This window comes from Lissotriton vulgaris, unplaced genomic scaffold (assembly GCF_964263255.1).
Source record: "Lissotriton vulgaris unplaced genomic scaffold, aLisVul1.2 SCAFFOLD_170, whole genome shotgun sequence".
NCBI lineage: Eukaryota > Metazoa > Chordata > Amphibia > Caudata > Salamandridae > Lissotriton > Lissotriton vulgaris.
The window spans coordinates 2,028,615-2,038,121 of record NW_028241432.1 but is presented as its reverse complement, the minus strand read 5'-3'; positions in this window follow the sequence as shown (position 1 = coordinate 2,038,121).

The window sequence follows — 9,507 nt, the reverse complement described above, 5'->3', positions numbered from 1 at the left end:
TGAAGCATGACGTAATGGGGGGGTGTTATCTCTTTTGTCAAAAATCAGCTGTTTTTGCTTGAACATTAAATGCCTCCAAATAGTATTTAATTCAGTTCCCGAGCCCCTGGAAGCATGAAAATCACTTTAAACATGCTAATTTTAGCTCTAACACTGATGATCCACCTACAAATGTGAACTGAGGTTCAAAAATAAAACATTTGAAAACGGACCATTTTCCACATTTCTGAAGCATGACGTAATGGGGGGTGTTATCTCTTTTGTCAAAAATCAGCTGTTTTTGATTGAACATTAACCGCCTGATTCATGAAGCAAAATTGCACTCGCAAAGGGCAAGATTCTCAGAATCTTGCCTTTTGCGAGTGCAATTTTGGCATTTGGGATTCACAATCCCAAATGCTAAAATCGCTAATGAGGAATTAGCAAAAATGCGAGGATTAGCATTTAAGGAATCTCTATTAGAGATTCCTTAAATGCTATTCATGACACTTGCAAACATTGCGATTTAGCAAAATTGGGCCGCTATTTACCGAGAGGTCAGACCTCTCGGTAAATAGCAAAAACATAGAAAAATGCTTTTAAAAGCATTTTTCTAAGTTGCATGTTGCACACACACATGTCCTTTGGACATGTGTGTGCGCAACACCTGTTCAAATGTGCATTTTAGGGGTGCTACAGGGTGTCCTTTGGACACCCCTGGCACCCTTAAAATCGCTATCTGATTTGCGAGTAGCAAATTGCTACTCGCAAATAAGGGATACTCCCCATTCATTCCTATGGGCCTTTTGGCCCATAGGATTGAATGGGGAGAAATTCCTTTTTTTGCGAGTAGCAAATTGCTACTCGCAAATAGAGAACATGTAGGAATCGCTATTGATTTAGCAATTCCTACATGAATGCCGTTTTGCGTGTCCTCAATAGCGAGTCGCTATGATTCGCTATTAGGGCCACGCAAAACGGCCCGTACATGAATCAGGCTGTAAATGCCTCCAAATAGTATTTAATTCACTTCCCGAGCCCCTGGAAGCATGAAAATCACTTTAAACTTGCTAATTTTAGCTCTAACACTGATGATCCACCTACAAATGTGAACTGACGTTCAAAAATAAAACATTTGAAAACGGACCATTTTCCACATTTCTGAAGCATGACGTAATAGGGGGGTGTTATCTCTTTTGTCGAAAATCAGCCGTTTTTGCTCGAACATTAAATGCCTCCAAATGGTATTTAATTAACTTCCCGGGGTGAAGAAACCCTTTTTGAGAACTCAGAGTGAGTAAATTGGCCATTTTCATGCACTTTTAACCATTCCATAAATCTTGTGTTTAGGGCCCCTGGAAGCATGAAAATCACTTTAAACATGCTAATTTGAGCTCTAACACTGATGATCCACCTACAAATGTGAACTGACATTCAAAAATAAAACATTTGAAAACGGACCATTTTCCACATTTCTGAAGCATGACGTAATGGGGGGTGTTATCTCTTTTGTCAAAAATCAGCTGTTTTTGATTGAACATTAAATGCCTCCAAATAGTATTTAATTCACTTCCCGAGCCCCTGGAAGCATGAAAATCACTTTAAACATGCTAATTTTAGCTCTAACACTGATGATCCACCTACAAATGTGAACTGACGTTCAAAAATAAAACATTTGAAAACGGACCATTTTCCACATTTCTGAAGCATGACGTAATGGGGGGGTGTTATCTCTTTTGTCAAAAATCAGCCGTTTTTGCTCGAACATTAAATGCCTCCAAATGGTATTTAATTAACTTCCCGGGGTGAAGAAACCCTTTTTGAGAACTCAGAGTGAGTAAATTGGCCATTTTCATGCACTTTTAACCATTCCATAAATCTTGTGTTTAGGGCCCCTGGAAGCATGAAAATCACTTTAAACATGCTAATTTTAGCTCTAACACTGATGATCCACCTACAAATGTGAACTGACGTTCAAAAATAAAACATTTGAAAACGGACCATTTTCCACATTTCTGAAGCATGACGTAATGGGGGGTGTTATCTCTTTTGTCAAAAATCAGCTGTTTTTGCTTGAACATTAAATGCCTCCAAATAGTATTTAATTCACTTCCCGAGCCCCTGGAAGCATGAAAATCACTTTAAACATGCTAATTTTAGCTCTAACACTGATGATCCACCTACAAATGTGAACTGAGGTTCAAAAATAAAACATTTGAAAACGGACCATTTTCCACATTTCTGAAGCATGACGTAATGGGGGGTGTTATCTCTTTTGTCGAAAATCAGACGTTTTTGCTCGAACGTTAAATGCCTCCAAATGGTATTTAATTAACTTCCCGGGGTGAAGAAACCCTTCTTGAGAACTCAGAGTGAGTAAATTGGCCATTTTCATGCACTTTTAACCATTCCTTAAATCTTGTGTTTAGGGCCCCTGGAAGCATGAAAATCACTTTAAACATGCTAATTTTAGCTCTAACACTGATGATCCACCTACAAATGTGAACTGACGTTCAAAAATAAAACATTTGAAAACGGACCATTTTCCACATTTCTGAAGCATGAGGTAATGTGGGGGTGTTATCTCTTTTGTCAAAAATCAGCTGTTTTTGATTGAACGTTAAATGCCTTCAAATAGTATTTAATTCACTTCCCGAGCCCCTGGAAGCATGAAAATCACTTTAAACATGCTAATTTTAGCTCTAACACTGATGATCCACCTACAAATGTGAACTGAGGTTCAAAAATAAAACATTTGAAAACGGACCATTTTCCACATTTCTGAAGCATGACGTAATGGGGGGTGTTATCTCTTTTGTCGAAAATCAGCCGTTTTTGCTCGAACATTAAATGCCTCCAAATGGTATTTAATTAACTTCCCGGGGTGAAGAAACCCTTTTTGAGAACTCAGAGTGAGTAAATTGGCCATTTTCATGCACTTTTAACCATTCCATAAATCTTGTGTTTAGGGCCCCTGGAAGCATGAAAATCACTTTAAACATGCTAATTTTAGCTCTAACACTGATGATCCACCTACAAATGTGAACTGACGTTCAAAAATAAAACATTTGAAAACGGACCATTTTCCACATTTCTGAAGCATGACGTAATGGGGGGGTGATATCTCTTTTGTCAAAAATCAGCTGTTTTTGATTGAACATTAAATGCCTCCAAATAGTATTTAATTCACTTCCCGAGCCCCTGGAAGCATGAAAATCACTTTAAACATGCTAATTTTAGCTCGAACACTGATGATCCACCTACAAATGTGAACTGACGTTCAAAAATAAAACATTTGAAAACGGACCATTTTCCACATTTCTGAAGCATGACGTAATGGGGGGTGTTATCTCTTTTGTCGAAAATCAGCCGTTTTTGCTCGAACATTAAATGCCTCCAAATGGTATTTAATTAACTTCCCGGGGTGAAGAAACCCTTTTTGAGAACTCAGAGTGAGTAAATTGGCCATTTTCATGCACTTTTAACCATTCCATAAATCTTGTGTTTAGGGCCCCTGGAAGCATGAAAATCACTTTAAACATGCTAATTTTTGCTCTAACACTGATGATCCACCTACAAATGTGAACTGACGTTCAAAAATAAAACATTTGAAAACGGACCATTTTCCACATTTCTGAAGCATGACGTAATGGCGGGGGTGTTATCTCTTTTGTCGAAAATCAGCCGTTTTTGCTCGAACATTAAATGCCTCCAAATGGTATTTAATTAACTTCCCGGGGTGAAGAAACCCTTTTTGAGAACTCAGAGTGAGTAAATTGGCCATTTTCATGCACTTTTAACCATTCCATAAATCTTGTGTTTAGGGCCCCTGGAAGCATGAAAATCACTTTAAACATGCTAATTTGAGCTCTAACACTGATGATCCACCTACAAATGTGAACTGACATTCAAAAATAAAACATTTGAAAACGGACCATTTTCCACATTTCTGAAGCATGACGTAATGGGGGGTGTTATCTCTTTTGTCAAAAACCAGCTGTTTTTGATTGAACATTAAATGCCTCCAAATAGTATTTAATTCACTTCCCGAGCCCCTGGAAGCATGAAAATCACTTTAAACATGCTAATTTTAGCTCTAACACTGATGATCCACCTACAAATGTGAACTGACGTTCAAAAATAAAACATTTGAAAACGGACCATTTTCCACATTTCTGAAGCATGACGTAATGGGGGGTGTTATCTCTTTTGTCGAAAATCAGCCGTTCTTGCTCGAACATTAAATGCCTCCAAATGGTATTTAATTAACTTCCCGGGGTGAAGAAACCCTTTTTGAGAACTCAGAGTGAGTAAATTGGCCATTTTCATGCACTTTTAACCATTCCATAAATCTTGTGTTTAGGGCCCCTGGAAGCATGAAAATCACTTTAAACATGCTAATTTTTGCTCTAACACTGATGATCCACCTACAAATGTGAACTGACGTTCAAAAATAAAACATTTGAAAACGGACCATTTTCCACATTTCTGAAGCATGACGTAATGGCGGGGGTGTTATCTCTTTTGTCAAAAATCAGCTGTTTTTGCTTGAACATTAAATGCCTCCAAATAGTATTTAATTCACTTCCCGAGCCCCTGGAAGCATGAAAATCACTTTAAACATGCTAATTTTAGCTCTAACACTGATGATCCACATACAAATGTGAACTGACGTTCAAAAATAAAACATTTGAAAACGGACCATTTTCCACATTTCTGAAGCATGACGTAATGGGGGGGTGTTATCTCTTTTGTCGAAAATCAGCCGTTTTTGCTCGAACATTAAATGCCTCCAAATGGTATTTAATTAACTTCCCGGGGTGAAGAAACCCTTCTTGAGAACTCAGAGTGAGTAAATTGGCCATTTTCATGCACTTTTAACCATTCCATAAATCTTGTGTTTAGGGCCCCTGGAAGCATGAAAATCACTTTAAACATGCTAATTTTAGCTCTAACACTGATGATCCACCTACAAATGTGAACTGACGTTCAAAAATAAAACATTTGAAAACGGACCATTTTCCACATTTCTGAAGCATGCGTAATGGGGGGGTGTTATCTCTTTTGTCAAAAATCAGCTGTTTTTGCTTGAACATTAAATGCCTCCAAATAGTATTTAATTCAGTTCCCGAGCCCCTGGAAGCATGAAAATCACTTTAAACATGCTAATTTTAGCTCTAACACTGATGATCCACCTACAAATGTGAACTGAGGTTCAAAAATAAAACATTTGAAAACGGACCATTTTCCACATTTCTGAAGCATGACGTAATGGGGGGTGTTATCTCTTTTGTCAAAAATCAGCTGTTTTTGCTTGAACATTAAATGCCTCCAAATAGTATTTAATTCAGTTCCCGAGCCCCTGGAAGCATGAAAATCACTTTAAACATGCTAATTTTAGCTCTAACACTGATGATCCACCTACAAATGTGAACTGAGGTTCAAAAATAAAACATTTGAAAACGGACCATTTTCCACATTTCTGAAGCATGACGTAATGGGGGGTGTTATCTCTTTTGTCAAAAATCAGCTGTTTTTGATTGAACATTAACCGCCTGATTCATGAAGCAAAATTGCACTCGCAAAGGGCAAGATTCTCAGAATCTTGCCTTTTGCGAGTGCAATTTTGGCATTTGGGATTCACAATCCCAAATGCTAAAATCGCTAATGAGGAATTAGCAAATATGCGAGGATTAGCATTTAAGGAATCTCTATTAGAGATTCCTTAAATGCTATTCATGACACTTGCAAACATTGCGATTTAGCAAAATTGGGCCGCTATTTACCGAGAGGTCAGACCTCTCGGTAAATAGCAAAAACATAGAAAAATGCTTTTAAAAGCATTTTTCTAAGTTGCATGTTGCACACACACATGTCCTTTGGACATGTGTGTGCGCAACACCTGTTCAAATGTGCATTTTAGGGGTGCTACAGGGTGTCCTTTGGACACCCCTGGCACCCTTAAAATCGCTATCTGATTTGCGAGTAGCAAATTGCTACTCGCAAATAAGGGATACTCCCCATTCATTCCTATGGGCCTTTTGGCCCATAGGATTGAATGGGGAGAAATTCCTTTTTTTGCGAGTAGCAAATTGCTACTCGCAAATAGAGAACATGTAGGAATCGCTATTGATTTAGCAATTCCTACATGAATGCCGTTTTGCGTGTCCTCAATAGCGAGTCGCTATGATTCGCTATTAGGGCCACGCAAAACGGCCCGTACATGAATCAGGCTGTAAATGCCTCCAAATAGTATTTAATTCACTTCCCGAGCCCCTGGAAGCATGAAAATCACTTTAAACTTGCTAATTTTAGCTCTAACACTGATGATCCACCTACAAATGTGAACTGACGTTCAAAAATAAAACATTTGAAAACGGACCATTTTCCACATTTCTGAAGCATGACGTAATAGGGGGGTGTTATCTCTTTTGTCAAAAATCAGCTGTTTTTGATTGAACATTAAATGCCTCCAAATGGTATTTAATTAACTTCCCGGGGTGAAGAAACCCTTTTTGAGAACTCAGAGTGAGTAAATTGGCCATTTTCATGCACTTTTAACCATTCCATAAATCTTGTGTTTAGGGCCCCTGGAAGCATGAAAATCACTTTAAACATGCTAATTTGAGCTCTAACACTGATGATCCACCTACAAATGTGAACTGACATTCAAAAATAAAACATTTGAAAACGGACCATTTTCCACATTTCTGAAGCATGACGTAATGGGGGGTGTTATCTCTTTTGTCAAAAATCAGCTGTTTTTGATTGAACATTAAATGCCTCCAAATAGTATTTAATTCACTTCCCGAGCCCCTGGAAGCATGAAAATCACTTTAAACATGCTCATTTTAGCTCTAACACTGATGATCCACCTACAAATGTGAACTGACGTTCAAAAATAAAACATTTGAAAACGGACCATTTTCCACATTTCTGAAGCATGACGTAATGGGGGGGTGTTATCTCTTTTGTCAAAAATCAGCTGTTTTTGCTTGAACATTAAATGCCTCCAAATAGTATTTAATTCACTTCCCGAGCCCCTGGAAGCATGAAAATCACTTTAAACATGCTAATTTTAGCTCTAACACTGATGATCCACCTACAAATGTGAACTGAGGTTCAAAAATAAAACATTTGAAAACGGACCATTTTCCACATTTCTGAAGCATGACGTAATGGGGGGTGTTATCTCTTTTGTCGAAAATCAGACGTTTTTGCTCGAACGTTAAATGCCTCCAAATGGTATTTAATTAACTTCCCGGGGTGAAGAAACCCTTCTTGAGAACTCAGAGTGAGTAAATTGGCCATTTTCATGCACTTTTAACCATTCCTTAAATCTTGTGTTTAGGGCCCCTGGAAGCATGAAAATCACTTTAAACATGCTAATTTTAGCTCTAACACTGATGATCCACCTACAAATGTGAACTGACGTTCAAAAATAAAACATTTGAAAACGGACCATTTTCCACATTTCTGAAGCATGAGGTAATGTGGGGGTGTTATCTCTTTTGTCAAAAATCAGCTGTTTTTGATTGAACGTTAAATGCCTTCAAATAGTATTTAATTCACTTCCCGAGCCCCTGGAAGCATGAAAATCACTTTAAACATGCTAATTTTAGCTCTAACACTGATGATCCACCTACAAATGTGAACTGAGGTTCAAAAATAAAACATTTGAAAACGGACCATTTTCCACATTTCTGAAGTATGACGTAATGGGGGGTGTTATCTCTTTTGTCGAAAATCAGCCGTTTTTGCTCGAACATTAAATGCCTCCAAATGGTATTTAATTAACTTCCCGGGGTGAAGAAACCCTTTTTGAGAACTCAGAGTGAGTAAATTGGCCATTTTCATGCACTTTTAACCATTCCATAAATCTTGTGTTTAGGGCCCCTGGAAGCATGAAAATCACTTTAAACATGCTAATTTTAGCTCTAACACTGATGATCCACCTACAAATGTGAACTGACGTTCAAAAATAAAACATTTGAAAACGGACCATTTTCCACATTTCTGAAGCATGACATAATGGGGGGGTGATATCTCTTTTGTCAAAAATCAGCTGTTTTTGATTGAACATTAAATGCCTCCAAATAGTATTTAATTCACTTCCCGAGCCCCTGGAAGCATGAAAATCACTTTAAACATGCTAATTTTAGCTCGAACACTGATGATCCACCTACAAATGTGAACTGACGTTCAAAAATAAAACATTTGAAAACGGACCATTTTCCACATTTCTGAAGCATGACGTAATGGGGGGTGTTATCTCTTTTGTCGAAAATCAGCCGTTTTTGCTCGAACATTAAATGCCTCCAAATGGTATTTAATTAACTTCCCGGGGTGAAGAAACCCTTTTTGAGAACTCAGAGTGAGTAAATTGGCCATTTTCATGCACTTTTAACCATTCCATAAATCTTGTGTTTAGGGCCCCTGGAAGCATGAAAATCACTTTAAACATGCTAATTTTTGCTCTAACACTGATGATCCACCTACAAATGTGAACTGACGTTCAAAAATAAAACATTTGAAAACGGACCATTTTCCACATTTCTGAAGCATGACGTAATGGCGGGGGTGTTATCTCTTTTGTCAAAAATGAGCTGTTTTTGCTTGAACATTAAATGCCTCCAAATAGTATTTAATTCACTTCCCGAGCCCCTGGAAGCATGAAAATCACTTTAAACATGCTAATTTTAGCTCTAACACTGATGATCCACATACAAATGTGAACTGACGTTCAAAAATAAAACATTTGAAAACTGACCATTTTCCACATTTCTGAAGCATGACGTAATGGGGGGGGTGTTATCTGGTTTGTCGAAAATCAGCCGTTTTTGCTCGAACATTAAATGCCTCCAAATGGTATTTAATTAACTTCCCGGGGTGAAGAAACCCTTCTTGAGAACTCAGAGTGAGTAAATTGGCCATTTTCATGCACTTTTAACCATTCCATAAATCTTGTGTTTAGGGCCCCTGGAAGCATGAAAATCACTTTAAACATGCTAATTTTAGCTCTAACACCGATGATCCACCTACAAATGTGAACTGACGTTCAAAAATGAAACATTTGAAAACGGACCATTTTCCACATTTCTGAAGCATGACGTAATGGGGGGGTGTTATCTCTTTTGTCAAAAATCAGCTGTTTTTGCTTGAACATTAAATGCCTCCAAATAGTATTTACTTCACTTCCCGAGCCCCTGGAAGCATGAAAATCACTTTAAACATGCTAATTTTAGCTCTAACACTGATGATCCACCTACAAATGTGAACTGACGTTCAAAAATAAAACATTTGAAAACGGACCATTTTCCACATTTCTGAAGCATGACGTAATGGGGGGGTGTTATCTCTTTTGTCGAAAATCAGCCGTTTTTGCTCGAACATTAAATGCCTCCAAATGGTATTTAATTAACTTCCCGGGGTGAAGAAACCCTTTTTGAGAACTCAGAGTGAGTAAATTGGCCATTTTCATGCACTTTTAACCATTCCATAAATCTTGTGTTTAGGGCCCCCGGAAGC